At 38.5% G+C, this 23,840-nt stretch overlaps 1 pseudogene; it reads left to right on the top strand.

Annotated features, from left to right (window-relative positions):
* LOC118912233 (transmembrane and coiled-coil domain-containing protein 5A-like) overlaps positions 1 to 17,168 on the top strand; it is a 29,290-nt pseudogene extending 12,122 nt beyond the window's left edge.
* Positions 17,169 to 23,840: the final 6,672 nt, after the last annotated feature.

The following is a 23,840-nucleotide window of genomic DNA, read 5'->3' as shown; positions in this document are numbered from 1 at the left end:
AAACAGAGAACAGGAACGCAGAGAAGCTGATGCAGAGAGAGATAAAAGGATCTCCAGGAATGAAAGAATTTTAAGACAGCTGAGGGACCAATCGAAAAGGAACAATATACGAATTATAGGTATACCAGAAGAAGTAGAGAGAGAAAAGGGGATAGGAAATGTCTTTGAAGAAATAATTGCCGAAAACTTCCCCAAACTAGGGGAAGAAATGGCCTCCCAGACCACAGAGGTACACAGAACTCCCATGACAAGGGATCCAAGGAGGGCAACACCAAGACACATAATAATTAAAATGGCAAAGATCAAAGACAAGGACAAAGTATTAAAGGCAGCCAGAGAGAAAAAAAAGGTTACCTACAAAGGAAAACCCATCAGGCTATCATCAGACTTCTCAACAGAAACCCTACAGGCCAGAAGAGAATGGCATGATATACCTAATGCAATGAAACAGAAGGGCCTCGAACCAAGATTACTGTATCCAGCACGAATATCATTTAAATATGAAGGAGGGATTAAACAATTCCCAGACAAGCAAAAGTTGAGGGAATTTGCCTCCCACAAACCACCTCTACAGGGCATCCTACAGGGACTGTTCTAGATGTGAGCACTCCTAAAAAGAGCACAGAACAAAACACCCAACATATGAAGAAGGGAGGAGGAGGAATAAGAAGGGATAGAAATAAAGAATCATCAGACAGTGTTTATAATAGCTCAACAAGCGAGTTAAGTTAGACAGTAAGATAGTAAAGAAGCTAACCCTAAACCTTTGGTAACCACAGACGTAAAGCCTGCAATGGCAATAAGTTCATACCTTTCAATAATCACCCTAAATGTAAATGGACTGAATGCACCTATCAAAAGACACAGAGTAATAGAATGGATAAAAAAGCAAGATCCATCCATATGCTGCTTACAAGAGACTCACCTCAAACCCAAAGACACACACAGACTTAAAGTCAAGGGATGGAAAAAGATATTTCAAGCAAACAACAGAGAGAAGAAAGCAGGTGTTGCAATTCTGGAATCAGACAAAACAGACTTCAAAATGAAGAAAGTAACAAAAGACAAAGAAGGACATTACATAATGATAAAGGGCTCAGTCCATCAAGAGGATATAACCATTATAAACATATATGCACCCAATACAGGAGCAACAACATACCCGAAACAAATATTAACAGAACTAAAGGAGGAAATAGAATGCAATGCATTCATTCTAGGAGACTTGAACACACCACTCACTCCAAAGGACAGATCCACCAGACAGAAAATAAGTAAGGACACAGAGGCACTGAACAACACACCAGAACAGATGGACCTAATAGACATCTACAGAACTCTACATCCAAAAGCAACAGGATACACATTCTTCTCAAGTGCACATGGAACATTCTCCAGAATAGACCACATACTAGGACACAAAAAGAGCCTCAGTAAATTCCAAAAGATTGAAATCCTACCAACCAACTTTTCAGACCGCAAAGGCATTAAACTAGAAATAAACTGTTCAAAGAAAGCAAAAAGGCTCACAAACACATGGAGGCTAAACAACACGCTCCTAAATAATCAATGGATCAATGACCAAATCAAAATGGAGATCCAGCAATATATGGAAACAAATGACAACAACAACACTAAGCCCCAACTTCTGTGGGACACAGCAAAAGCAGTCTTAAGAGGAAAGTATATAGCAATCCAAGCATATTTTAAAAAGGAAGAGCAATCCCAAATGAACGGTCTAATGTCACAACTATCAAAATTGGAAAAAGAAGAACAAATGAGGCCTAAGGTCAGCAGAAGGAGGGACATAATAAAGATCGGAGAAGAAATAAATAAAATTGAGAAGAATAAAACAATAGCAAAAATCAATGAAACCAAGAGCTGGTTCTTCGAGAAAATAAACAAAATAGATAAGCCTCTAGCCAGACTTATTAAGAGGAAAAGAGAGTCAACACAAATCAACAGTATCAGAAATGAGAAAGGAAAAATCACAACAGATCCCGCAGAAATACAAAGAATTATTAGAGAATACTATGAAAACCTATATGCTAACAAGCTGGGAAACCTAGGAGAAATGGACAACTTCCTAGAAAAATACAACCTTCCAAGACTGCCCCAAAAAGAAACAGAAAATCTAAACAGATCAATTACCAGCAACGAAATTGAAGCGGTAATCAAAAAACTACCAAAGAACAAAACCCCCAGGCCAGATGGATTTACCTCGGAATTTTATCAGACATACAGGGAAGACATAATACCCATTCTCCTTAAAGTTTTCCAAGAAATAGAAGAAGAGGGGATACTCCCAAACTCATTCTATGAAGCTAACATCACCCTAATACCAAAACCAGGCAAAGACAGAAACAAAAAAGAAAACTACAGACCAATATCTCTGATGAACGTAGACGCAAAAATACTCAACAAAATTTTAGCAAACCGAATTCAAAAATACATCAAAAGGATCGTACACCATGACCAAGTGGGTTTCAATCCAGGGATGCAAGGATTGCACAACATTCGAAAGTACATCAACATCATCCACCACATCAACAAAAAGAAAGACAAAAACCACATGATCATCTCCATAGATGCTGAAAAAGCATTTTTTTTTTTTTTTTTTTTTTTTTTTTTTTTTAGATAATTATTTTTTATTGAAGGGTAGTTGACACACAGTATTACATTACATTAGTTTCAGGTGTACAACACAGTGATTCAACATTTATATACATGATAATTCTAAGTACCAGCTATCACCATACCAAGTTGTTACAATATTTTGACTATATTCCTTATGCTATACATTACATCCCGGTTGCTTATTTATTTTACAATTGGAAGTGTGTACTTTTTCTTGGTTGTTGTTGTTAGGGCATCTCTCATTTTTATTGATCAAATGGTTGTTAACAACAATAAAATTCTGTATAGGGGAGTCAATGCTCAATGCACAATCATTAATCCACCCCAAGCCTAATTTTCGTCAGTCTCCAATCTTCTGAAGCATAACGAACAAGTTCTTACATGGAGAACAAATTCTTACATAATGAATAAGTTACATGGTGAACAGTACAAGGGCAGTCATCACAGAAACTTTTGGTTTTGCTCATGCATTATGAACTATAAACAGTCAGTTCAAATATGAATACACATTTGATTTTTATACTTGATTTATATGTGGATACCACATTTCTCTCTTTATTATTTTTAATAAGATGCTGAAGTGGTAGGTAGATACAACATAAAGGTAGAAAACATAGTTTAGTGTTGTAAGAGAGCAAATGTAGATGATCAGGTGTGTGCCTGTAGACTATGTGTTAATCCAAGCTAGACAAGGGCAATAAAACATCCACATATGCAGAAGATTTCTCTCAGAACAGGGGGGGTGAGGTTCTAAGCCTCACCTCTGTTGATCCCCAATTTCTCACCTGATGACCCCCCAGCGACTGTGCCTGTCTTAGGTTGTTCCTCCCTTGAGGAATCTTACCCGTCTCTGGCTAACCAGTCATCTTCCGGGGCCACACAGGGAAATGTTAAGTTGGTAAGTGAGAGAGAAGCCTTATTGTTTGAAATGGTTAGCTTTTTATTTCTTTGCATATTTATGCCCTGTGGCTTCTATGCCCAGCATTTGTCTTGAGGTATCTTTACCACTTGGAGGAGTTATGATACTCGGTAAATTTGATATGAGGCACGAATTCTATTTAAGAATTCGTTGTAATTAGGAAGGAAGAAGAAAAGCTATAGAAGTAGCAGGCGGGAGAAAACATGGGAAGATTGATTATTTCTTTGACATATCTTCTTGTAGAGTAACTTCAGCATGTCTATATTTTAAGCTACTACTTAAATTGCGCACACACATTAACATAATAGGAGTATAGTTACATAACCAAAGCATACCTGTAATTACCAGCCATCTCCAGTGAAACCAAGAAAACCAGTTAGGCACCCTAGGCATTTGTGAAAACTTATCAATGATATGATGGTTATTATCTAACTGAATTTGAATAGTTTGAGAAAAATCAGACAAATTAAAACAACCCATTCCTGGGCACTGTTCACATCCCATATGTTCTTTTAACAGTAAATAGTCTGTAGTTGTAAGATTTTGGAGCGCTACAATTTGCACTTCTCCTAATTCTTGGTTGAGTTCTAACAGTATAGATCCAGTCAAATTTGCTGTTTTACTGTATGCACAGGCCAGCTTAGATATCTCCTTCATTCCCATGGCAAGTCCAGGAGCTGGTGGGATGAGTGCATCTACAGCTGTAGCAGTGCGTGGATCTTTGTTGGGGTTTTTTGATGATCATCTTCTGGCATGAGTCTTCCCGAGAGTGCTGATGTTGGAAGTTCTCTTTCATATCGTTTCTTAGTTCATTTTCGGGGTAGCCAAATTAGGCTTTGATCCTCTGTATAAACACAAACAGACCCTTTGCCTACACTTTTATATGTCCTTTATATTATTGTGTAGAACTCATTAGAGGTCACCACATAGGAACTGCATTTTTTTTTTTTTAATCATTAATCTACACTTACATGACGAATACTTACGAATACTTTGTTTACTAGGCTCTCCCCTATACCAGGTCCCCCCTATATACTCCTTTACAGTCACTGTCCATCAGCGTAGCAACCTGTTGTAGAATCACTACTTGTCTTCTCTGTGTTGTACAGCCCTCCCCTTTCTCCCACCCCGCTATGGATGCTAATCTTAATACCCCCCTACTTCACCCCCCCTTATCCCTCCCTACCCACCCATCCTCCCCAGTCCCTTTCCCTTTGGTACCTGTTAGTCCATTCTTGAGTTCTGTGATTCTGCTGCTGTTTTGTTCCTTCAGTTTTTCCTTTGTTCTTATATTCCACAGATGAGTGAAATCATTTGGTATTTCTCTTTCTCTGCTTGGCTTGTTTCACTGAGCAAAATACCCTCCAGCTCCATCCATGTTGCTGCAAATGGTTGGATTTGCCCTTTTCTTATGGCTGAGTAGTATTCCATTGTGTATATGTACCACATCTTCTTTATCCATTCATCTATCGATGGACATTTAGGTTGCTTCCAATTCTTGGCTATTGTAAATAGTGCTGCGATAAACATAGGGGTGCACTGATCTTTCTCATACTTGATTGCTGCATTCTTAGGGTAAATTCCTAGGAGTGCAATTCCTGGGTCAAATGGTAAGTCTGTTTTGAGCATTTTGATGTACCTCCATACTGCTTTCCACAATGGTTGAACAAGTTTACATTCCCACCAGCAGTGTAGGAGGGTTCCCCTTTCTCCACAGCCTCGCCAACATTTGTTGTTGTTTGTCTTTTGGATGGCAGCCATCCTTACTGGTGTGAGGTGATACCTCATTGTAGTTTTAATTTGCATTTCTCTGATAATTAGCGATGTGGAGCATCTTTTCATGTGTCTGTTGGCCATCTGTATTTCTTTTTTAGAGAACCGTCTGTTCAGTTCCTTTGCCCATTTTTTAATTGGGTTATTTGTTTTTTGTTTGTTGAGGCGTGTGAGCTCTTTATATATTCTGGACGTCAAGCCTTTATCGGATGTGTCATTTTCAAAGATATTCTCCCATACTGTAGGGTTTCTTTTTGTTCTATTGATGGTGTCTTTTGCTGTACAGAAGCTTTTCAGCTTAATATAGTCCCACTTGTTCATTTTTGCTGTTGTTTTCCTTGCCCGGGGAGATATGTTCAAGAAGAGGTCACTCATGTTTATGTCTAAGAGGTTTGTGCCTATGTTTTCTTCCAAGAGTTTAATGGTTTCATGACTTACATTCAGGTCTTTGATCCATTTTGAGTTTACTTTTGTATATGGGGTTAGACGATGGTCCAGTTTCATTCTCCTACATGTAGCTGTCCAGTTTTGCCAGCACCATCTGTTGAAGAGACTGTCATTTCGCCATTGTATGTCCATGGCTCCTTTATCAAATATTAATTGACCATATATGTCTGAGTTAATGTCTGGATTCTCTAGTCTGTTCCATTGGTCTGTGGCTCTGTTCTTGTGCCAGTACCAAATTGTCTTGATTACTATGGCTTTATAATAGAGCTTGAAGTTGGGGAGTGAGATCCCCCCTACTTTATTCTTCTTTCTCAGGATTGCTTTGGCTATTCGGGGTCTTTGGTGGTTCCATATGAATTTTTGAATTATTTGATCCAGTTCATTGAAGAATGTTGCTGGTAGTTTCATAGGGATTGCATCAAATCTGTATATTGCTTTGGGCAGGATGGCCATTTTGATGATATTAATTCTTCCTAGCCATGAGCATGGGATGCGTTTCCATCTGTTAGTGTCCCCTTTAATTTCTTTTAAGAGTGACTTGTAGTTTTCAGAATATAAGTCTTTCACTTCTTTGGTTAGGTTTATTCCTAGGTATTTTATTTTTTTTGATGCAATTGTGAATGGAGTTGTTTTCCTGATTTCTCTTTCTGTTGGTTCATTGTTGGTATATAGGAAAGCCACAGATTTCTGTGTGTTGATTTTGTATCCTGCAACTTTGCTGTATTCCGATATCAGTTCTAGTAGTTCTGGGGTGGAGTCTTTAGGGTTTTTTATGTACAGTATCATGTCATCTGCAAATAGTGACAGTTTGACTTCTTCTTTGCCAATCTGGATTCCTTGTATTTTTTTGTTTTGTCTGATTGCCGTGGCTAGGACCTCTAGTACAATGTTAAATAACAGTGGGGAGAGTGGGCATCCCTGTCTAGTTCCCGATCTCAGCGGAAATGCTTTCAGCTTCTCGCTATTCAATATAATGTTGGCTGTGGGTTTTTCATAGATGGCCTTTATTATGTTGAGGTACTTGCCCTCTATTCCCATTTTGCTGAGAGTTTTTATCATGAATGGATGTTGAACTTTGTCAAATGCTTTTTCAGCATCTATGGAGATGATCATGTGGTTTTTGTCTTTCTTTTTGTTGATGTGGTGGATGATATTGATGGACTTTCGAATGTTGTGCCATCCTTGCGTCCCTGGGATGAATCCCACTTGGTCATGGTGTACGATGGTTTTGATGTATTTTTGAATTCGGTTTGCTAAAATTTTGTTGAGTATTTTTGCGTCTACGTTCATCAGGGATATTGGTCTATAGTTTTCTTTTTTGGTGGTGTCTTTGCCTGGTTTTGGTATTAGGGTGATGTTAGCTTCATAGAATGAGTTTGGGAGTATCCCCTCCTCTTCTATTTCTTGGAAAACTTTAAGGAGAATGGGTATTATGTCTTCCCTGTATGTCTGATAAAATTCCGAGGTAAATCCATCTGGCCCGGGGGTTTTGTTCTTTGGTAGTTTTTTGATTACCGCTTCAATTTCGTTGCTGGTAATTGGTCTGTTTAGATTTTCTGTTTCTTTTTGGGTCAGTCTTGGAAGGTTGTATTTTTCTAGGAAGTTGTCCATTTCTCCTAGGTTTCCCAGCTTGTTAGCATATAGGTTTTCATAGTATTCTCTAATAATTCTTTGTATTTCTGCGGGATCTGTTGTGATTTTTCCTTTCTCATTTCTGATACTGTTGATTTGTGTTGACTCTCTTTTCCTCTTAATAAGTCTGGCTAGAGGCTTATCTATTTTGTTTATTTTCTCGAAGAACCAGCTCTTGGTTTCATTGATTTTTGCTATTGTTTTATTCTTCTCAATTTTATTTATTTCTTCTCTGATCTTTATTATGTCCCTCCTTCTGCTGACCTTAGGCCTCATTTGTTCTTCTTTTTCCAATTTTGATAGTTGTGACATTAGACCGTTCATTTGGGATTGCTCTTCCTTTTTTAAATATGCTTGGAGTGCTATATACTTTCCTCTTAAGACTGCTTTTGCTGCGTCCCACAGAAGTTGGGGCTTAGTGTTGTTGTTGTCATTTGTTTCCATATATTGCTGGATCTCCATTTTGATTTGGTCATTGATCCATTGATTATTTAGGAGCGTGTTGTTTAGCCTCCATGTGTTTGTGAGCCTTTTTGCTTTCTTTGAACAGTTTATTTCTAGTTTAATGCCTTTGTGGTCTGAAAAGTTGGTTGGTAGGATTTCAATCTTTTGGAATTTACTGAGGCTCTTTTTGTGTCCTAGTATGTGGTCTATTCTGGAGAATGTTCCATGTGCACTTGAGAAGAACGTGTATCCTGTTGATTTTGGATGTAGAGTTCTGTAGATGTCTATTAGGTCCATCTGTTCTAGTGTGTTGTTCAGTGCCTCTGTGTCCTTACTTATTTTCTGTCTGGTGGATCTGTCCTTTGGAGTGAGTGGTGTGTTGAAGTCTCCTAGAATGAATGCATTGCATTCTATTTCCTCCTTTAGTTCTGTTAATATTTGTTTCAGGTATGTTGGTGCTCCTGTATTGGGTGCATATATATTTATAATGGTTATATCCTCTTGATGGACTGAGCCCTTTATCATTATGTAATGTCCTTCTTTGTCTTTTTTTACTTTCTTTATTTTGAAGTCTGTTTTGTCTGATACCAGAATTGCAACACCTGCTTTCTTCTCTCTGTTGTTTGCTTGAAATATCTTTTTCCATCCCTTGACTTTAAGTCTGTGCGCGTCTTTGGGTTTGAGGTGAGTCTCTTGTAAGCAGCATATGGATGGATCTTGCTTTTTTATCCATTCTATTACTCTGTGTCTTTTGATTGGTGCATTCAGTCCATTTACATTTAGGGTGATTATTGAAAGGTATGAATTTATTGCCATTGCAGGCTTTAAGTTTGTGGTTACCAAAGGTTTAGGGTTAGCTTCTTTACTGTCTTACTGTCTAACTTAACTCGCTTGTTGAGCTATTATAAACACAATCTGATGATTCTTTATTTCTCTCCCTTCTTTTTCCTCCTCCTCCCTTCTTCATATGTTGGGTGTTTTGTTGTGTGCTCTTTTTAGGAGTGCTCCCATCTAGAGCAGTCCCTGTAGGATGCCCTGTAGAGGTGGTTTGTGGGAGGCAAATTCCCTCAACTTTTGCTTGTCTGGGAATTGTTTAATCCCTCCTTCATATTTAAATGATATTCGTGCTGGATACAGTAGTCTTGGTTCGAGGCCCTTCTGTTTCATTGCATTAAGTATATCATGCCATTCTCTTCTGGCCTGTAGGGTTTCTGTTGAGAAGTCTGATGATAGCCTGATGGGTTTTCCTTTGTAGGTAACCTTTTTTTTCTCTCTGGCTGCTTGTAATACTTTGTCCTTGTCTTTGATCTTTGCCATTTTAATTATTATGTGTCTTGGTGTTGCCCTCCTTGGATCCCTTGTCATGGGAGTTCTGTGTACCTCTGTGGTCTGAGAGGCCATTTCTTCCCCTAGTTTGGGGAAATTTTCAGCAATTATTTCTTCAAAGACATTTTCTATCCCCTTTTCTCTCTCTACTTCTTCTGGAATGCCTATGATTCTTAAATTATTTCTTTTATATTGATCACTCAGCTCTCTTAAAATTCTTTCATTCCTGGAGATCCTTTTATCTCTCTCTGCATCAGCTTCTCTGCGTTCCTGTTCTCTGTTTTCTAGTCCATTAATGGTCTCTTGCATCTCGTCCATTCTGTTTTGAAGTCCTTCCAGAGCTTGTTTTATTTCTGAATTCTCCTTCCTTAGTTCTTGCATATTTCTCTGCAAGTCCATCAGCATGGTTATGACTTTTGTGTTGAATTCTTTTTCAGGTAGACTGGCTAAATCTATCTCCCCAGATTCCTTCTCAGGGGAAGATGTAGCAGATGCCGAAGCTGTCTGGGTTAGTCTTGTCTGAATCATATTTTTTTGCCTTTTCATGTTGACAGGTGCTATTGACTGTCAGCTGGGAGGGCCAAAATTTTCACTTACTACTGGCCTTTCTTTACTGGGGCAACTGCGACCCCTAGTGGCTTGTGTTGGGTAATTGCGTGTAGAGTGGGTCTTTGTGTCTTGCCTGGCCGGAAGGGAGAAATTTCCCTTTCTGTGGGCGGAATTTGTCTCAGGCTGCTTCTCTGCTTTCGCAGCGCCCGGTGGGGTGATGGATGGGGGGGCTGCTTGACTGTTTGCCTCCGTGAGGGGTCTCAGAGCTGTTGCCCAGGGGGTTAGTGCACCCGGTTTTCCCTGTAATTTCCAGCTGCTGTACTGTGACCTGGGTTGTTTCCGTCAAGCTGTTAAGTCCCTGTCCCTTTAAGACTTTCAAAAAAGCCCCCGCTTTTCTTTGTCACAGGGGCATCAGCTTCAGCACCCGCTCTGAGGTCTACCCCCTGTTCTCCCAGTATCCAGGGCCCCCTGGGCATATACTGTGTCTGCGCTCTGGCCCGGATGGCTGGGGCTGGGTGTTCGGCAGTCCTGGGCTCCGTCTCCCTCCCGCTCTGCCTATTGTTCTCCCGCCGGGAGCTGGGGGGAGGGGCGCTCGCGTCCCGCAGGGCCGGGGCTTGTATCTTACCCCCTTCGCGAGGCGCTGGGTTCTCGCTGGTGTAGCTGCAGTCTGGCCACTGTCCTGCGTCTTCTGGTCTCTCTTTTAGGGCTAGTTGTGTTTGTTGTATTTTCAAAAGTATATATGTTTTTGGGAGGAGATTCCCACTGTCCTACTCACGCCGCCATGTTGGCTCCGCCTCTGAAAAAGCATTTGACAAAGTTCAACATCCATTCATGAAAAAAACTCTCAGCAAAATGGGAATAGAGGGCAAGTACCTCAACATAATAAAGGCCATCTATGAAAAACCCATAGCCAACATTATATTGAACAGCGAGAAGCTGAAAGCATTTCCTCTGAGATCGGGAACTAGACAGGGATGCCCACTCTCCCCACTGTTATTTAACATAGTACTGGAGGTCCTAGCCACGGCAATCAGACAAAACAAAAAAATACAAGGAATCCAGATTGGCAAAGAAGGAGTCAAAATGTCACTATTTGCAGATGACATGATACTGTACATAAAAAACCCTAAAGACTCCACCCCAAAACTACTAGAACTGATATCGGAATACAGCAAAGTTGTAGGATACAAAATCAACACAGAGAAATCTGTGGCTTTCCTATACAGCAACAATGAACCAATAGAAAGAGAAATCAGGAAAACAACTCCATTCACAATTGCATCAAAAAAAATAAAATACCTAGGAATAAACCTAACCAAAGAAGTGAAAGACTTATACTCTGAAAACTACAAGTCTCTCTTAAAAGAAACTAAAGGGGACACTAACAGATGGAAATGCATCCCATGCTCATGGCTAGGAAGAATTAATATAGTCAAAATGGCCATCTTGCCCAAAGTAATATACAGATTTGATGCAATCCCTATGAAACTATCAGCAACATTCTTCAATGAACTGGAACAAATAATTCAAAAATTCATATGGAAACACCAAAGACACTGAATAGCCAAAGAAATCCTGAGAAAGAAGAATAAAGTAGGGGGGATCTCACTCCCCAACTTCAAGCTCTATTATAAAGCCATAGTAATCAAGAAAATTTAGTACTGGCACAAGAACAGAGCCACAGACCAATGGAACAGACTAGACAATCCAGACATTAACCCAGACATATATGGTCAATTAATATTTGATAAAGGAGCCATGGGTATACAATGGCGAAATGACAGTCTCTTCAACAGATGGTGCTGGCAAAACTGGACAGCTACATGCAGGAGAATGAAACTGGACCATTGTCTAACCCCATATACAAAAGTAAACTCAAAATGGATCAAAGACCTGAATGTAAGTCACGAAACCATTAAACTCTTGGAAGAAAACATAGGCAAAAACCTCTTAGACATAAACATGAGTGACCTCTTCTTGAACATATCTCCCCGGGCAAGGAAAACAACAGCAAAAATGAGTAAGTGGGACTATATTAAGCTGAAAAGCTTCTGTACAGCAAAAGACACCATCAATAGAACAAGAAGGATCCCTACAGTATGGGAGAATATATTTGAAAATGACACATCCGATAAAGGCTTGACGTCCAGAATATATAAGGAGCTCACAAGCCTCAACAAACAAAAAACAAAAAACCCAATTAAAAAATGGGCAGAGGAACTGAACAGACAGTTATCCAAAAAAGAAATACAGATGGCCAACAGACACATGAAAAGATGCTCCACATCGCTAATTATCAGAGAAATGCAAATTAAAACTACAATGAGGTATCACCTCACACCAGTAAGGATGGCTGCCATCCAAAAGACAAACAACAACAAATGTTGGCGAGGCTGTGGAGAAAGGGGAACCCTCCTACACTGCTGGTGGGAATGTAAATTAGTTCAACCATTGTGGAAAGCAGTATGGAGGTACATCAAAATGCTCAAAACAGACATACCATTTGACCCAGGAATTGCACTCCTAGGAATTTACCCTAAGAATGCAGCAATCAAGTATGAGAGAGACCAATGTACCCCTATGTTTATCGCAGCACTATTTACAATAGCCAAGAATTGGAAGCAACCTAAATGTCCATCTACAGATGAATGGATAAAGAAGATGTGGTACATATACACAATGGAATACTACTCAGCCATAAGAAAAGGGCAAATCCTACCATTTGCAGCAACATGGATGGAGCTGGAGGGTATTATGCTCAGTGAAACAAGCCAAGCAGAGAAAGAGAAATACCAAATGATTTCACTCATCTGTGGAGTATAAGAACAAAGGAAAAACTGAAGGAACAAAACAGCACGAGAATCACAGAACTCAAGAATGGACTAACAGGTACCAAAGGGAAAGGGACTGGGGAGGATGGGTGGGTAGGGAGGGATAAGTGGGGGAGAAAAAGAGGGGTATTAAGATTAGAATCCATAGGGGGGTGGGAGAAAGGGGAGGGCTGTACAACAGAGAGAAGACAAGTAGTGATTCTACAACATTTTGCTACGCTGATGGACAGTGACTGTAAAGGAGTCTATAGGGGGGACCTGGTAAAGGGGAGAGCCTAGTAAACAAAGTATTCATCATGTAAGTGTAGATTAATGATTAAAAAAAAAAGCAGTTCCTGTGTTGTGACCTCCAATGAGTTCTACACAATGATATAAAGGGCATATAAAAGTGTAGGCAAAGGGTCTGTTTTTGTTTATACAGAGGATCAAAGCCTAATTTGGCTACCCCGAAAATGAACTAAGATACAATATGAAAAAGAACTTCCAACATCAGCACTCTCGGGAAGACTCATGACAGAAGATGATCAGCAAAATAAAAAACCCCAACAAAGATCCACGCACTGCCACAGGTGTAGAGGCACTCATCCCACCAGTTCCTGGACTTGCCATGGGAATGATGAAGGAGATATCTAAGCTGGCCTGTGCATACAGTAAAACAACAAATTTGCCTGGATCTATACTGTTGGAACTCAACCAAGAATTAGGAGAAGTGCAAATTGTAGCACTACAAAATCTTACAACCACAGACTATTTACTGTTAAAAGAACATATGGGATGTGAACAGTCCCCAGGAATGGGTTGTTTTAATTTATCTGAATTCTCTCAGACTGTTCAAGTTCAGTTGGACACTATCCACCATATCATAGATAAGTTTTCACAAATGCCTAAGGTGCCTAACTGGTTTTCTTGGTTTCACTGGAGATGGCTGGTAATTACAGGTATGCTTTGGTTATGTAACTATACTCCTATTATGTTAATGTGTGTGCACAATTTAATTAGTAGTTTAAAACCTATCCATGCTGAAGTTACTCTACAAGAAGATATGTCAAAGAAATAATCAATCTTCCCATGTTTTCTTCCACCTGCTACTTCTATAGCTTTTCTTCTTCCTTCCTACTTACAACCCTTAAATAGAATTCGTGCCTCATATCAAATTTACCGAGTATCATAATTCTTCCAAGTGGTAAAGATACCTCAAGACAAATGCTGGGCATAGAAGCCACAGGGCATAAATATGTAAAGAAGTAAAAAGCTAACCTTTTCAAACAATAAGGCTTCTCTCTCACTTACCAACTTCACATTTCCATGTATGGCCCCGGAAGATGACTGGTTAGCCAGAGACGGGTAAGATTCCTCAAGGGAGGAACAACCTAAGACAGGCACAGTCGCAGGGGGGCCGTCAGGTGAGAAATTGGGGATCAACAGAGGTGAGGCTTAGAACCTCACCACCCTGTTCTGAGAGAAATCTTCTGCATATGTGGATGTTTTATTGCCCTTGTCTAGCTTGGATTAACACATAGTCTACAGGCACACACCTGATCATCTACACTTGCTCTCTTACAACACTAAACTATGTTTTCTACCTTTATCTTCTATCTACCTACCACTTCAGCATTTTATTAAAAATAATAATAATAAAGAGAGAAATGTTTTATCCACATATAAATCAAGTTTAAAAATCAAATGAATATTCATATTTGAACTGACTGTTTATAGTTCATAATGCATGAACAAAACCGAAAGCTTCTGTGATAACTGCCCTTGTAATGTTCACCATGTAACTTATTCACTATGTAAGAATTTGTACTCCATGTAAGAACTTGTTCGTTATGCATCAGAAGATTGGAGACTGACGAAAATTAGGCTTGGGGTGGATTAATGATTGTGCATTGAGTATTGACCCCCCTATACAGAATTTTATTGTTGTTAACAACTATTTGATCAATAAATATGAGAGATGCCCTCACAATATATATATATATATATATATATATATATAACACACTTCCAATTGTAAAATAAATAAGTAACCAGGATGTAATGTATAGCATAAGGAATATAGTCAAAATATTGTAACAACTTGGTATGGTGATAGCTGGTACCTAGAATTATCATGTATATAAATGTTGAATCACTGTGTTGTACACATGAAACTAATGTAATACTGTGTGTCAACTACCCTTCAATAAAAATAAATAAATAAATAAAAAATAAAGAAGAAATCAAGACCACTATAGGGAAATTTAGAGAAATGTATTAAGAAATATTAAGAGTATCATGAATGAAAGAATATAAATACCATGGTCATGGATAGGGAGCCTTAGTATCAGAAATACATCAGTTGTTGAAGAAACAAAACAGCAGCAGAAGCACAGAAACCAAGAAATGACTAACGTTACCAAAGGGAAAGGGACTGGGAAGGACGGGTGGGAAGGGAGGGATAAGGACAGGAAAAAAGAAACGGGGCATTACGAGTAACATGTATAGTTGGGGGGGGCATGGGGAGGGATGTGTAACACAGAGAAGACAAGTAGTGATTTTACAGCATCTTACTATGTTGATGGACAGTGACTGTGAACGGGTATGTGGGGTGGGACTTGGTGAAGGGGGGAGCCTAGTAAACATAATGTCCTTCATGTAATTGTAGATTAATGATACCAAAATAAAACTAATTTAAAAAAAAAGAAATACATCAGTTGTCTCCAGTTGATAAATAGTCAATTCAATTCCAATCAAACCCCCCAAAAGATTTTTCATGGACTTGAATGAAATGATTCTAAAATATACTATATTTGAAGGAGTAAAGGGTCAGTGATAACCTGTCAATTTTAAAGAAAAGCAAGAGGTGGGGAATATGCCATTTCAGATATCAGAACTTACTATGAAGCTACAATAATTATGATAGTGTGCTATTGGGACCAGACTAGGAAAACTGAACAATGAAACAGAACAAAAAAGAGCTTAGAAACAGTGCACATTTAGACCTTTGATATGTAACACTAATTATATGTCATAGGGGAAAGGAAGAATTGTTCAAAAATATGGTAGGGAAAAACGTTATCCAAATAAAGGCCAAAAATGATTTCAGATCACTAACATTCAGCATATATAAAAAGCAAGCCCCATGTGTTAAAGACTTAAATGCCCACAAAAAGAAAGAAAGGAATCTTTAAAATTCAGCATGAGTTATCTATTCCCACTTAACAAATTACCCCAAAACTTACTAGCTTCAAATAATGAACATCATCCCATAGTTTCTGTGAGTCAGGAATCCTTGAGTCATTTAGCTGGGTACTTCTAGCTCAGGGTGTGTTGTGAGGCTATAGATAGGATGTTGGCCAAAGTTACAGTAATTATAAGGCTTGGCTGGGGCTAGAGGATCTATTTCTACAGTGAATTTTTTGCTGTATTTTGGCAACAGGCCTCAGTTCCTCATCATGTGAATGTCTTCACAGGGCTGGTTGTGTATCCTCCCAATATGACAGCTCGTCTTCTCCTGAGAGTAAGGAAGAACCTGCATTTTCTTTGGTACCTTGTCTAGGAAGTCATACACTGTCCCTTCCACAATATTGTATTCTTCAGAAATGAGCCATTAAGTCCAGTCCACATCCCAATGAAGGGAAATCTCATAATGAGAGGAGAATCAAAGAATTTGTGAACATATTTTTAAAATGCTACAAATTCTCAGTGAAGATAGAAGTATCTTTCAGGCCTTGGTATAGGGCATGGATTTTTAACATGACATAAAAAGGATTGATTCTAATTAAAGGAAAGGTTGATAAACTAGACTTTATTAAAAATTATTAACTTTTGCTCTTCAACACTGAGAGCAAGTGAATAGTCAGAAAGTAGAGGGAAGTTATTCAAAGTACACGTGGAAAAGGATTCATATCAAGAACATATAAAGAACTTTTACCATTTAGTAAGAAAATCTCAAACAACCTAGTAGATAAATGGGCCAAAGGAACACATAAGACCAATAAACCTATGCACAGATATTCAGCATCACTGTTCATCAGGGAAATACAAATCAAGACCGTAATGAGAAATTACTTTACACCCATTTGATTAGTGAAACTTTAAAAATCTGATGCTAAGTGTTGGAGAGGGTGTAGATCCATAGAAATGTATACTCTGCTAGTGGGGTATAAATTGGTGTGACTACTTCACAAGATAATTTCAGATAATGATAAATACTAAGAGAAAATAAAACACAGTGATGGAAGACAGTAACTAGCAAGCCAGCACAAGGGAAGGACCACAATTACAAGGGGCTGCTGGGAACGGAGACAAGATTTAGTGGGAGACATTTGAATATCAAGAAGGAGCCAGGTGTGCATTTAGGTATGACTTACTATTTTGTTCCTGGTTTTCTAACATCTGGCTAACAGTTTCTTGACTATCTCTTTTCAGGAGTTTTCAATTTCTTTTTCATTACCCTATTTTTCATCACACTGCTGGGCTACTTGTTTTTCCACATAAGCTTTATAAATCCAGATCTCCTAATCAACATACTACCCCAGATACTGAACAGGAGCACCTTGTGGAGGCTAAGAAGCTTCCTCTTTGAATCTCTCACACTTCAGACTGAGAACTTGTTGCCCCACTAATCCCCAAAAAACATCCTTGGAAAAAGAACACAAGTGGTACCTGACTGTGTACACTAGGAGATGGTGGAACTTTTAGAGGGAAAATGTTTTCTACAGTTTTCCCTTGAGGTTTGCCTACTGATTACCTTTCCTCCCATGCTGTCTTTCCAAGATCGACCTTGCCCAGTAAACATCCCTGTCAATAGATTTCAGGGGCTATAGGATAAGCGAAATAGTAGGAAATAGTAAACAAAGTAGACCATTTTCAGAACAATGTTATAGATGCTAAGCAAAGTTAGAGTCCATCAATACTTCCAGTTAATCTTAAAAATGTAAGAGACTGGATTACTGCAATGCAGATGGCTCACTACTGATAATTAGAACTCTATAGCAGCAAGTGACCTTAACTTAAGCTAATTTACAAATTACAGCAAAATTAAAAAAAGATATTGCCTCATGGAACTAAAAACCTGAGGTTTCAGGCATGGCTGAATGCAGAAGTTTCACCAGTGTCCTCTGGGCTTCATCTCTCTCCCTCCTTTCTCTGAATGGGCATTGCTCCTTCAAGTGGCAATATTCTGCCAATAACCTAAATCCCACGCTACCAGATTAGCAACTTCAGCACAATCAGTCTTTTCCAACAGCTACAGCAGGAAAGACCAAAGAGTCTGTATTGGCTGAGGTCAATTGCCTATCCCTGTCCCATAATCAGCTGATCATGTGTCAGCAAAGTCATCCTTTAATGAAAGGCTTAAAGGCATCTTGTACCACAGATAAATATTTCAAACAGAAGTAACCAAATGGAAAAAAGTTAGGCAACTTTCTTAATATGGTAAATTGCCTAGAATGAGTAAATTCTTTCTTAACCCAAGGCCTCAGAGAAAACAAAATCCTTTTCTCCTGGCAATTACTAGAGTAATGTGCAAATATGCATTGTCTGACAATACAAGTCATGGAGTTTTTTACCTGGCACCCTAAATGGAAACACCCTCCACCATCTCAAAGAGCAGCACTGCATGCGTGGCTTATTCCCACACTGAGTGGCAGTGGCATTCTAGGGTCGAGTAGAATCTGGCAGTTTATGCCCAGTAGGTGTGGCTTTAATAGGTGTTTCATTAAACCAGGTTTTGTTCTTGGCACAAGGGGAGGATAAGGTATGGCCAGCTCCCATTTACCATTGTCCTGCCACATGATAGAGCAAGAAATCCCCTCCTCTGCACTCATGAATTTGAGACTTAAAATCATGAGAGAAAAAGTGTTTTCACACATTGTGATTTCAGAGTCACTTAAGAAAACTTAAAAAAATTTTTCCTTTCATGCATATTTCATTATTCATCACTATGTTTTATCAACTGTAGCTAAGTGAAATAATGCTGAGAAAACAGTTCAAAAGTTGTTAGGAAGGACACAAATCCCTAATAACATCTTGAAGTCCATAATTGCCCTTGTTGTTGGTTAAAGCAAAGGTAAATGTTGACTATATCATTCAGGGTCACACCCAGAATACATAATTGAGAATGAGAATTCAGAGAGTGGAGAGAACCAGCAAGAACAGTTGTTCCCAGAATGTAAAGTGAGTCAACAAAGAAAAACAGTTTTCACTATGTGACATCATTCCTGTAGATGGAGATTCTGACAACTTTAGATGGTTTTATTAAAAAGATGATGATGATGGAGGGGGGAGCAGGGAAGGGAGGAAGGAAGGAAGGAATAAGAGAAAGGAAATGAGGCTGATCCCATAGCAGTGTAAACTTCCGACACTGAACTGCTGTTCTGTTCTACATGAGTACTTCACTGCAGCCATTGACTGTGCTTCCTTTAATTGTATAATACCGAGAAGCAGAAGTTTTCTAAAGACAAGCTTCAGTGGTTAAAATCACTGTTGTAAAAATTCCTTCTGCTAAGGAGCAAAACTAATGTAAGCTCCTCTGTGTTTGCATTGAAAATAGGGAAGGAGCATTCACATGCAGTGTGGGATTGGAGCCTAGGAACAGATGCGGGGGAGGTCAGCTGCTGTGGCTGGGCTGTCTTGATTCTCCTGCTGAATATTTACAGCTGAGACTGGCTGCAGGTGTCAGGAGATGGCCTCCCAGTATCTTGACTATTGCAGCTTGCTTTGTCTCTGGAGCAGTGCACTCTTCCCTCGTGATTTGACTATGGCTGAATGGCTCCCTCAGAAACAGCAGAGGGCACTGTTCCATGGTAAATGCAGGCTCTCCTCAGAAGCTGTTTCTTTACCACAGGTACATATTGTACCCCTGCAAAGTGCTGACCAGATGGGGGCGGGTCTGTGATAACAGCAAAACTCCCATTTTTCACTGGGTCATCAGCCAGATCTGGGATTGAACATCAAGAGCACAGATGATATAGTCTCCTACCCCAGGGGCTGAGTCACCACCTACAATGATCATCTGCCTAGTATCTTCAGAATATGTGTTCTAAGTGGAAGGATTTCCTCACACGGTCTCTGCCCTTATACGTATGCCCACCATGGAGCAGAATTCCACAGTTTGATAAATTCCAAAAAGAGATATCGCTCCACAGTGCTATTTACATTGTTTTATAAATAAATAAATTTAAGATTCATGGAGACAGAAAAAGGATGTATGTTGCTATTTGTTGTACAGATACTGAATCACACCCCCGTTGGTCATGTTTATTGTTTCAAAATCCCCTTTCCTCCTGACTCTGGAATCCATCTGCCTTCCTCTTCCCGCACACAGCTTTAAAAAAAAAATTGCTGCTAAAGCCAGTCATCTCTCCCTCTCAGACTGTATTTTCCACTGAAGAGAACCAAAGCTTGGGAGTTAACCTGTAAAATAAGCTGAGTTCGTCTGACCACACACCCTAAGATGTCTCCGCAGACCCAGAAATAGTTTGCCATGACACTTATCCAGCCCCTTTATAACAAACATGGTGTTAATGCCCATCAATTCCATTTATTGAGCACTTATTATGTGCCAGACACATCACTAAGTGTGTTTCACTTGCATTATTATATTAAGTGCTCAGACTCTTCCTAGCTAGATACTATTATGCCAGTTTGCAAACCAGGAAGCCAATTCAGAAAGCAAATAAATGGAAGTCATGAGTTCAAAGAACCAGGATCAGTGCCTGAGTCTGGCTCCAAAGCCTCACCTGTAAAAAAACCCTATTGCTTTTTGACAGCAGACATTGACTGGATAGCTGGCCAGGGAGAGGTTGGTATACAGTCCGGAGTGGTGGGATGTTCACCCACCTGTGAAGGGGGGAATCCCAGCCATAGCTGCATTTATAGAACTACACACCAGAGAAACTCTCAGACAAATCATTGAGTTGTAGGATTGACAGGGAATTTAGAGACTGTTCATTCATTCAGGCCCAGTAAGATACTTATTTACCCCCCGCCAAATCATATAACTTGCTAGTGACAGAATCAGGATAAGAACATGGTCTCTTGAGTCTTTTTTCCGTAGCCCTTCTAGTAAACTAGCATTACCCAACTCTTTATGCTGGGGCACTGACATAATGGAGATTTTGTGGCAATTGTTAATTAAGCCCAAACCAATTGTACCCTCCAGTCTACTAAGGTAAAGTCATAATTCTTACCTCTGGGGAAATAAACTGTTTCTCTCCCTGCTCCTATAGAAACTAACTGGGGACGGTTAAAAAAGTAAACGTGACACTTGGAATACATGAACCTTTTTTTAGCAAAGCACATTAATAAGTCTTGAATTATGCAAAGTGTGAACTGTGGGGGTGGATGAATGCTAGAGTGCAAATGCTCTTTGTAATAATAAAATACAAGGAATTTTTCTCACATCTGGGAAGAGGAGAAGCAGGAGAGAAAGCTGAATAACAAGATGAAACACTGAGATCCAAGTTGGTAGACCCAGACAAGAGAATTCCTGGACACCTGGAAGCCAATATTCAATTTTAGATTATTTTCTAAGTAGCACTGCAATGTATGCTCCCACGCACTTACTTCAGTCAACAGTAAAATCTACCACACACAGTTGTACATATTTGACCCTACAAGTTGCCTTTTGTTAATTCTTACAATTGAATTTTGGGAGAAAAACAGCAGTCATGCCACAAATTTGAATGAATGTTGGATTAGAATTAAACAACACTAAATTATTTAGTGGAGAGGTAATTAGGATAAAAGATTTGCATAAATAGGAAAAGAACAAAAGGCAATCTTAGCTAGAATTCAAGAATGTGGAGGCTCCTGGTGCCACCTAGATTGTAGAAGAATCTTCTCCATTTCTTCTTCCCTCTTAATTCTCTCTAAAGAGACCAATGGCAAGGAGATTTCCCCTAAGTTTTCTTCTAAAAGCTTTATGATTTCAGGTCTTACATCTAAGTCTTTTGAGTTGATCCATTTTGAGATTATTTTTGTGTATGGTATAAGATAAGGGTCCAACTTCATTCTCTGGCATGTGGATCCCAGTTTTCCCAACAGTAGTTATTGGTGATACTATTTTATTCACATTGTGCATTCTTAGGGCCTTTGTCAAAAATTGGTTGACCATATATGTATGGGCTTAATTCTGAATTCTCTATTCTGTTCCATTGATCTGTGTGTGTTTTTATGCCAATAACGTATGGTTTTGATTATTACAGCTTTATAACACAGCTTGAAATCAGGATGTGTGATGCCTCCAGCTTTGTTGTTCTTGCTCAACATTGCTTGAGGTATTTGGTGACTTATGTGCCTCCATATGAATTTCAGGATTGTTTCTTTTTCTGTAAAAAATATCATTAGAATTTTGAATAGAGATTGCACTGAATCTGTAGATTGTTTTGAGTATTAATTCTCTAACCCATAAACATGAGTTTACTTCCATTTAACTGTCTTCTTCAAGTTCTTCAATTGGTGTTTTAGTCTTCAGTGTATAGGTCTCTCTCCTCCTTGGTTTAATTCATTCCTAAATAATTTATTCTTTTTGATGCTATTATAAATGGGACTGTTTTTAAAATTTCTTTCTCAGATATTTCATTGTTAGTGCATAAAAATGCAATTTTAATATATTGATTTTGCATAATGCAACTTTACTGAATTTAGTTTAACAGTTTTTTGGTGACATTTTTAGGGTTTTGTATATATAAGATCTTGTCGCCTATAAATAAAGACAATATTACTTCTACCATTCTGATTTAGATTCCTTTATTTCGTTTTCTTGCCTGACTGCTCTGGCTAGGACTTCCAGTACTATGTTGAATAAACGTGGTGAGAGTGGGCACATTTGTCTTGTTACTGATCTTTAGAGAAAATCTTTCAGCTCGTCACCCTTGAATATATGTTAGCTGTGGGCTTGTCATATTGGCTTTTACTATGTTGAGGTACATTTCTTTCAAACCTAATTTGTTGAAAATTTTCATGAAAGGATTTTGAATTCCATTAAATTCTTTTTCTGCATCAATTGAGTTGATCGTATGATTTACCCTTCATTTTGCTAATGTGGTATATCATATTTGATTGACATATATTGACACATACTTCTATCCCTGGAATAAATCCCATTTGATAATGGTGTATGATCCCTTTAATGTGCTGTTGAATTTGGTTTACTAGTATTTTATCAAGGATTTTTGCATCTATGTTCAGCAGGGATATTGGTCTATGATTTTTTCTTGTAGTGTCCTTTTCTGACTTTGGTATGAAGGTAATGTTGACCTTGTAAAATGAGAAGTGTCCTCTCTTCTTCAATTTTATAAGAGTTTAAGTTGATATTAATTCTCCTTTAAATTTAAATGGTTGGTAGCATTTGCCAGTGAGGCTATCAGATCCTAGGCTTTTCTTCACTGTGAAAGTTCTAATTACTGATACAATCTCCTTACTTTTTATTGATCTATTCAGATTTTCCATTTCTTCATGATTTAGTCTTGGTAGATTGTATGTTTTTAGGAATTTATCCAATTTGTTGGTATATAATTATTCATAGTAGTCCCTTTGATCCTTTATGTTTCTATGGTATCACATAGTTTTAATGTCCTGTCTTTCATTTCTGATTTTATTCTAGTCTTCTCTCTTCTTAGTCTAGCTAAAGGTCTGTTAGTTTTCCTTATCTTTTCAAAAACCAACTCTTAGTTTTGTTGGTCTTTTCTATTGTTTTCCTAATCTCTTATTTCATTTATTTCTGCTATTTGTTATTTATTTCCTTCATTCTATAAACTGTGGGTTTTGCTTATTCTTTTCATAGTTCCTTGAGACACTAAAAGCACAGACAGCAAAAGCAAAAATAAACAATTGGGACCACACCAAACTCAAAAATGTGCATAGAAAGGGAAACAATCAACCAAATGAAATGATAATATACAGAATGGAATTACTTTTGCAAAATGTATATATGATAAAGAGTTAATATCCAGAAATTTTTCTAAATTTAAAAATGGGCAAAGGACCTGAATAGGCATTTCTTCAAAAAAGACATAAATGGCCAACAGATATATGAAAATATGTTCAACAACACAGATTATCAGGGAACTGTAAATCAAAAACTTCATACCTGTTAGGATGGCTATTAGCAAAAAATCAAAAGTACTGGTGAGGATGTGGAGGAAATAGAACACTTGTGCACTGTTGATGGGAATATAAATTGACACAGCCATTATGGAAAACAGTATGAGATTCTTCCAAAAAAAAACTAGAACTACCATATGATCCAGCAAACTGACTTCTGGTTACATATCTAAAGGAAAAAAAATCAT

This window comes from Manis pentadactyla, chromosome 6 (assembly GCF_030020395.1).
Source record: "Manis pentadactyla isolate mManPen7 chromosome 6, mManPen7.hap1, whole genome shotgun sequence".
Taxonomy (NCBI): domain Eukaryota; kingdom Metazoa; phylum Chordata; class Mammalia; order Pholidota; family Manidae; genus Manis; species Manis pentadactyla.
The sequence above is the reverse complement of the archived record's forward strand: the minus strand, read 5'-3'. Positions and strand labels throughout refer to the sequence as shown.